Source organism: Callospermophilus lateralis, chromosome 18 (genome assembly GCF_048772815.1).
Source record: "Callospermophilus lateralis isolate mCalLat2 chromosome 18, mCalLat2.hap1, whole genome shotgun sequence".
NCBI lineage: Eukaryota > Metazoa > Chordata > Mammalia > Rodentia > Sciuridae > Callospermophilus > Callospermophilus lateralis.
In genome coordinates, this window is record NC_135322.1 from 46,054,561 (window position 1) to 46,062,029 (window position 7,469).

At 33.8% G+C, this 7,469-nt stretch overlaps 1 pseudogene; it reads right to left on the reverse strand.

Annotated features, from left to right (window-relative positions):
- Positions 1–2,006: 2,006 nt before the first annotated feature.
- Positions 2,007–2,162, reverse strand: LOC143384573 (U1 spliceosomal RNA; annotated as a pseudogene).
- Between the last annotated feature and the right edge of the window lie 5,307 nt (positions 2,163–7,469).

Below are 7,469 nucleotides of genomic sequence, written 5' to 3' on the forward strand. Positions count from 1 at the left end.
ATTGAGGATAATAAGAATTAAATTCAGCTACTGAAAGGAACAAAGACAAATATTGAAAGATGGGAGACCTCTCTAATCCACTGCAGAACTGTTGAGTCTTCTGTGAGATTAAGCTGAGACGCCATTTGCAGAAATCACTAACTGTTTCAGTTTATTAAAAGATTAAGAGTAAATCTATTTGGGTAATGTGTGGTTTGCAAGACAAGAAATTTCTTCAAAATCAATGCTTCTGCTTTTCCATTTCCTCTCAACCCACTGAGAGGTAAATCACGGGAATAGCTCTGATCGCACTAAGGGGACCTTCTGATCTTCCTTAGTGCACGGTCGATGCATGAAATTTTAGTTCACATCAAAATCTGGAGAAAATTTCCCCCAGAATTAAAACCTTCTTCTGTTTGGACATATAAAGCCACAGGGTTTTATAAATCCCCATAATTAATATACAACTGTGCTCACAACTCTCAAAATAGGGTTTTGGAAATTGCAAATCAAAGCTGCCTGTTTGAGAATTGACAAACTGTGATCTCTCCCTGATTTCTCTTTTTTTCTCCCCCTTTCTGTTGGATTAAGAAGAAGTGAGATGTGAGATGATAAAATAAAGTGTCAGAAAACAGATTACTTTTACTTAGTCTTTAATATATAGTAACTCCTTTATATACAACACTATATGCCTGAAATGAAAAGTTAATTGTTTCCCAGTGATTTTGTTTATGCAGTTATTAATGAAATTGTTAGTTCCATTTATTTATTTTTCTGTCAATAAAGTGTTTTCTCATTATTTATGGAAATCACTGTATTGGATACATGATGCCCAATTTTCTTTCTAGGAACTCAAGATCTTGAGGGGAAGTAGGCAAAGAAACATAAACATGCAATAATAAGTATATGATAAGTAACAGGATTAAAGTAAAAACTTGAAACTAAACAGTAATGAGTGGAGGACTTCAGCCCACCTCATGCTAAGTGTCTTTGAGAAAGACAGAAGAATAAAATGGCCAGCTTTGAATTGGGTGCAGTAGAAAAATATGCAATAATTCTGTGACTGGACTCCTTTTATGCTTTAAATAGGGAAGAAGAAAAATTCAAATAGGGTCAGACTTTTCATTCCAATCCTCGAGTTCATAGACTTTCATTTCAAGAAGCAACAAGCTGTTAATCAAAAGCAATGATGCTTGAGTGCTTGTCTGTCTGTTTTTGTGGTTGCATGGTGTCATTGACTGTCTTGTTTTAATGGTGATTTCAGGGTAGTTTTGCCTCGGTCTTGTTCCACCATGCTACACGGTGACCTGTTGGAGGACTGTTCACATTCTGTGAGAGCTCTTTATGTTCAGTGGGGAATACTGCTGACCTGCCAACTCCTAGCTGTCAGCATTCAGCTGTCAGCCATCAGGCCCATGTTTAATAATTTATTTTATCAATAAACTACATGTAATTAAATTTTTCCTACATAAAAAGATCTTTACATTGTTCCCAGTTTTATTTTTGGCTCTTAATTACAAAGAATGCTGCAGTAAACAGAGATATAACCCCCCCCCCAAACATATATGTATGTGTATTTAATAGAATGTATATTCTAATTTAAAAAATATATTTTGCATCTTCGTAGATGAAGTAAAGTGAAATTACAGTTTATTGTGCATATGTGCATATATCATCAAAAATGGAACTTCTCAGTAATAGGGAAATATATGTTAAAACTATTAGATGCTGATAAATTTCTATTGAACATGTAAGAACCAATATTTAATACTTAAACTCCTTTCAGAATTATAAGACAGCTCATGTCACTGGATATTTGCCCAAATAAAGAATAATGATAATCTTTTTGTTTGCCAGACTAATAGTGTATGTATATAAAATCATTGTTTTCATTGATTTTCCCATTAGAATTTTTCTTTTTACTGAATTTCCTATTCCTTTATCAAAATTTTTACTGATTAGTTTTATTCTTACTAACTTTTATATGATTCTTTTTTACTTTTTTTCTCTTTTTAAAAAATTTTCCCTGGAAAGCATGAAAGCAGTCCCTCATTACCACAAATTATTCCGAGTTTCTTAACCTTGAGAAACCGCAGGGGTATCCTATCTGGAGAGCAATGGATACGCCTTGCCCAGGGAAAATCATGTTCATGATCATGGTATCTCCCCTGCCAGATAAGTATATAGTCCTTATATTTTATTAAACCAAATGAATTATTAGAGCCAGGGGTGGTAGCACATGTCTGTAATCCCAGCAGCTCAGGAGGCTGAGGCAGACTCAGCAATTTAGGGAAGCACTAAGCAACATAGCAAGACCCTGTCTCAAAGTAAAAAATAAGAAAAAGGGCTGGGGGGTGTAACTCAGTGGCTAAGCATCCATGGGTTTAATACCTTAGTATAATAATAATAATAATAACAATAATAATAATAATTTACTAATAATAAATAATATCACCAGTTAGGATATTTGTTCCTTATCTGTAAGGCTAACTTATGTTGTCACAGAAATATTTGATGATGATGTGGATGGAAAATCACAAGGTGTAAAGAATGTGTAAATTATTAACAAGATTGTTAAGGGTCATACATGGAATATTTTACATGCATAAAGAGAAAGGAAAGGATTACAGATATAACTTAGTGGTAGAGTACTTGCCTGGAAAGTACAAGATCAGCAGTTCAATCTCCTTTACTGAAGAAACACAGAGGACAAGGGAAGGAGAAAGAAAGATTCTTTGTGCGTCTTGAAGTTTACCAAATAAAAGTTGCTGTATGATCTTACATTTAGCATTTGCCAATGATTGTTTGCATGTTTCTTTTAATATTGCTACTGACTTATCTACTACAACAGGAATAGTTCGAGATTAAAAGAATACATTCTAGGGGCTGGGGATATTTCTCAGCTGGTAGAGCACTTGCCTTGCACTTATGAGGCACTGGGTTCTACCATAAGCAACATGTAAAATAAATAAACAAAATAAAGTTATAAAAAAGAATATATTCTAACTAAAAACAATATACTCTGTATTCTTCACAAAAGAAGTTGCAGTTTAGTTTGTATTTTTCAGTTGTAAACATGAAGTAGATATTGAATGGGTTATTGCATAGATAAGAACTGTTGAAATAATAATGCCTCTTATTTGAAATTCTTTGGAAAATATTTCCTTTTCCATTAATCACTTCACAGTGGACAGAGAAATAATTTCCTATGTACATCTGTTTCGTTTGGAGGTAACTGACCTACAACTTAAGAGGCAGACTGTTCCTATCTTGAAACCTGTCATTATCAGCTCTGTAATCTTGACCAAGGTAAATAACTTTTGAGAACTCAATTTCCTCATCCACAGCACATAGGAAGCTAAACTGGTGTAGAACCAGTAACCAGTGTTTACATGGCAGGGCAATGAGAATTTACGTTGAGTATTTTTAGGAAGAAGGTACAACTGATATCTGACTATTGTGAATAAATTTAGATCATCTCACATAGGTGGCTTAAACTTTATTTATTTTTCTGATCTTCCTTACAATAGATTGAGAAAAGCTGGATAGAGGAGAATGTCGTTCTATATTTCATAAGAACTGCCTTTGTATTCTACTTTTTAACATCTTGAACAAAATAATCTGTTTCACTGAGAAATTTTATTTTGAGAAATATTAAATGTTTCTTACTAATACATTTCTTCGTGTGGTTGTTCTTCTGTCCCCTTTTGTTCCTTATTAGCAAAAGTCAAGTGTTATTCAGGCATCCTGTGCCTTCCCCTTCTCCCAGAGAAGGTAATTGAGCTCACCTTTAATTAAGAACCTTGTAACACTTCTACAGCAATCATGGCAGGCACTTCCTCTTTGCTAGTAGGGTTGACCATAAAGTCTAGTGTTGACCACTGAGCCAAGGATTAGGCCCACATGTGTGCTTATAGTTGAGGGTTTTGTTTATTTATTTTTTCTCAAAACAGACACAAGACAAAGGGCATTGCTTTCTCCTCTAGGTCAGCGCCATGTTGGATGTGAGAAAAGAAGCACTGCAGCCAACTGGTTACTGTAGGGAATGTCAGTCAGGGAAGAAAGTCCACATTTTTAGGCAAAAATTCATGAATTCTTGAAAATATACATGAGGGAACTGATAATGTATTCCAGGCTTTTCTTCTTTAGAGACATTACATGAGTTAATAACTCTTTCCTTTATTATTTGTATCAACTAACTTGCCGATTGTGATGCTTACCATCAGAAAGTTTTCAACCACTTACACAATGGATCTTTCACAATAGTAGGCTTTCATTCACTCATTTATTCATCCATTCAACAGGTAACTACATCTCTGGAACCATGTTAAGACCTAGATATTCCAATGAGAATAAACATAATGTACAAGGTCAGTGCCCCTGTGGGTAATGCAAGATAGGGGCAAATGTTCTTTTGAGATACTTCTGTTAAATCTAATCAAGGATGATTGCATGAGTTGATGATAATTTGTAAGAAGTAGAACATGTTCTCTTCTGTCCATCAGATTCAGCATAGGATTCTACCAACAAATACACTTTCCAGACAATAGAGAACCACACAGCAATTGTGACATTTCAGTATCAGGACTCAAAAATGATATGAAATTTCATAATGAAGTGAGGATTTGAAACTTGCTCTGTGATCCTTAGACTCATTTTAAAGCACTGTAAACAAAAATTATCACAAGTTCATAAGAAACCGCAGTAAGTGATTGTCTCATTCTACTCACATTTCATGTTAAATTTAGTCCTATTACTTATATTTTTAGATGCCTCTAGAACTAATTTTTTTTATTTGCAATATGGGAATGTGGATAAAAAAGAAATGTGTCTGGAAATAAGGATGTAGGAATGCATTAGTATGGAAGGAGACAGAGTAGGGCTACTTTCTTAAGTGTGTCATGCAATTGTCTTGTTTAAATCTTCAAAATAGAAATCTGCTTGTTATCCCCAATTTTCAGAGTAGAAAATTGAGACACAAGAAAAACAAATGATAGCCCTTCCGTCTGGAAACTTGAAGTCAGAAAGTTCAGGAGGTGAAATCAAGTTTCCTACCCATAACATCAGTCTGATTCAAAATCCCACGTATTGGGATTGTGTGACGATATTGACACATGGGCTCCATTAGAACTTTTCCTTGCTGAGGAAAAGGAAGGAAGGAAGGATATTAGGGAGGGAGATGGGAAGAAAAAGAGAGGGGGAAACGGAACGGGAAAGAAAAAAAAAAAAGAAGAGTCAGAAAAGTTTGTATATAAATAAAATCTTCTTTGGAAGTTTTGAGCCAAAATCCGAAACTAAAATTCCTACCAGGTAGAGGAAGGAATGTGAAATTTTAGTCAATTCTACAAAACAGTGAATAAATGCCTTGGCTAACTGGGGAATATTTTTGCCATGGAGAAATGAGACCTCGCTGTTGTCAAATTTTAACTTTGGAAAGGGAAGCCAAAAATCAAGGCTTTTATGTGATATTGATAGACAAGGAATTCATGATTATAGGACTGTCCAAGCAAAAAAAAAAAAAAAAAAAAAATTCCACTGAATTCTGAAAGAACCACTTAAAAATACACACAGCAAAGAATTTTTGACAAGCGAAAGTATTACCTATAAGCAATTGCAAGCTATTCATAAAACATTTTAAAAATATGTTCAAAAGTTTCATTGATTGCCATATAGCTGTAAGCAAATTATTGTTGATTTAATTTTTGCTGCTATACACAATTAAATTAAATATCTTATGAATTCATATCAGTGCTATCATGGAACAGAAAGTCCTGGCTGGAGGGCCTCTAAGAACATACTTACTCACTACTCACAGATAAGAACAGCTTTGTAAAAATTTTAGACTCTGGGGATAAGACCAAAACATTCCTCTGGAATTCACTCAGTAACCAAGAAAAGCTGTCACTCAATCCTAAGACTGAACAGCACCAAACAGAGAACAATTCCCAGGAGTTTTAGATTTTCCAATTGGGATAAAAGAGCAAAGAATGACACCCAACTTGCCCAGCAGTAGGGGAATTCTTTAAAAACCAACTTGTGTCTCATCCCACAGGGAACACTGGTAGAATTGATGGGAAAACTTTCCATTTTACAGCAAATATTTGTTATAAGTTTATTGTAGATAGTTTTTATTAGAATTTAAATATTCTTCTCTTCTAAGTTTCTGTGAAATCTCATTTTTATCATAAATGTATGAAAGGTAATTTTTAAAATAATGTACTTATATAATTAATTAGGTAATATATAACTTCAATTAACTGATTTTATATGTTACTGGATTAAGATTGCTAATTATTTTCCGAGGGGTGGGTACTAGATATTGATGTCAGGGGCACTCAACCACTGAGCCACATCCCCAGCCCTATTTTGTATTTTATTTAGAGACAGGGTCTCACTGAGTTGCTTAGCACCTCACTCTTGTTTAGAACTCACGATCCTTCTGCCTCAGCTTCCCAAGCCACTGGGATTACTGGTGTGCACCACCGCACCCAGCTAAATTGCTAATATTTAAGTTAGGATATTCATATCAATAATATTCAGTGTGACCAGTCTATTGTTAATTATCTTTGTTTTGATATTCAAAATTTTGCTGTCTTTATGAAATGAGTTAAGGAGTGTTTCATTTATTAGTGTCTGGGAAATTTTATGTAAAATTGAAATGTTTCATTTCTTAAATATTTGGTAGAATTCGTCACTGAGGAATTAGAGGACTGAAGTTCTCTTGAGTCAGTTCTCAAAACTTTTTTTTAATTACTTATTTTTTTATTTTTAAAGAGGTGTATTTTTATTAATTTTCAATTTTATTAACACTGCAGTTTTAAAAAAAATTGTCATTTTTAGTTTTCTTTGGTGACTTTTCTCTTTTTTATTGGATAATCTTTTTTTTATTGTTGGTTGTTCAAAACATTACATAGTTCTTGATAAATCATATTTCACACTTTGATTCAAGTGGGTTATGAACTCCCATTTTTACCCAATATACAAATTGTAGAATCACATCAGTTACACTTCCATTGATTTATATATTGCCATACTAGTGTCTGTTGTATTCTGCTGCCTTTCCTATCCTTTACTATCCCCCCTCCCCTCCCTTCCCCTCCCCTCTTCTCTCTCTACCCCCTCTACTGTAATTCATTTCTCCCCCTTGTATTATTTTTCCCTTTCCCCTCGCTTCCTCTTGTATGTAATTTTGTATAACCCTGAGGGTCTCCTTCCACTTATTTTTTTTAATAAAGCTCTACAAATGTTTCTCTTTCTCCTTGAAATTGTGTATATGCAATGTGTTTATTTCATCTATATTTTCAAATTAATCAACTTAAAATTATTATTGTGTTAATAGTAAGTATTAAATGTAGCATCCACAGGGATGGCTGCTTTTCATGGATTTTTATTTTAAATTATTGTGAAATTTTATTGCAGAATTATTCGTATTATTAGTCTTTTCGAAACTAACCAAGTTGGTTTCGAATTGATAGGAAAACTTTCTAATG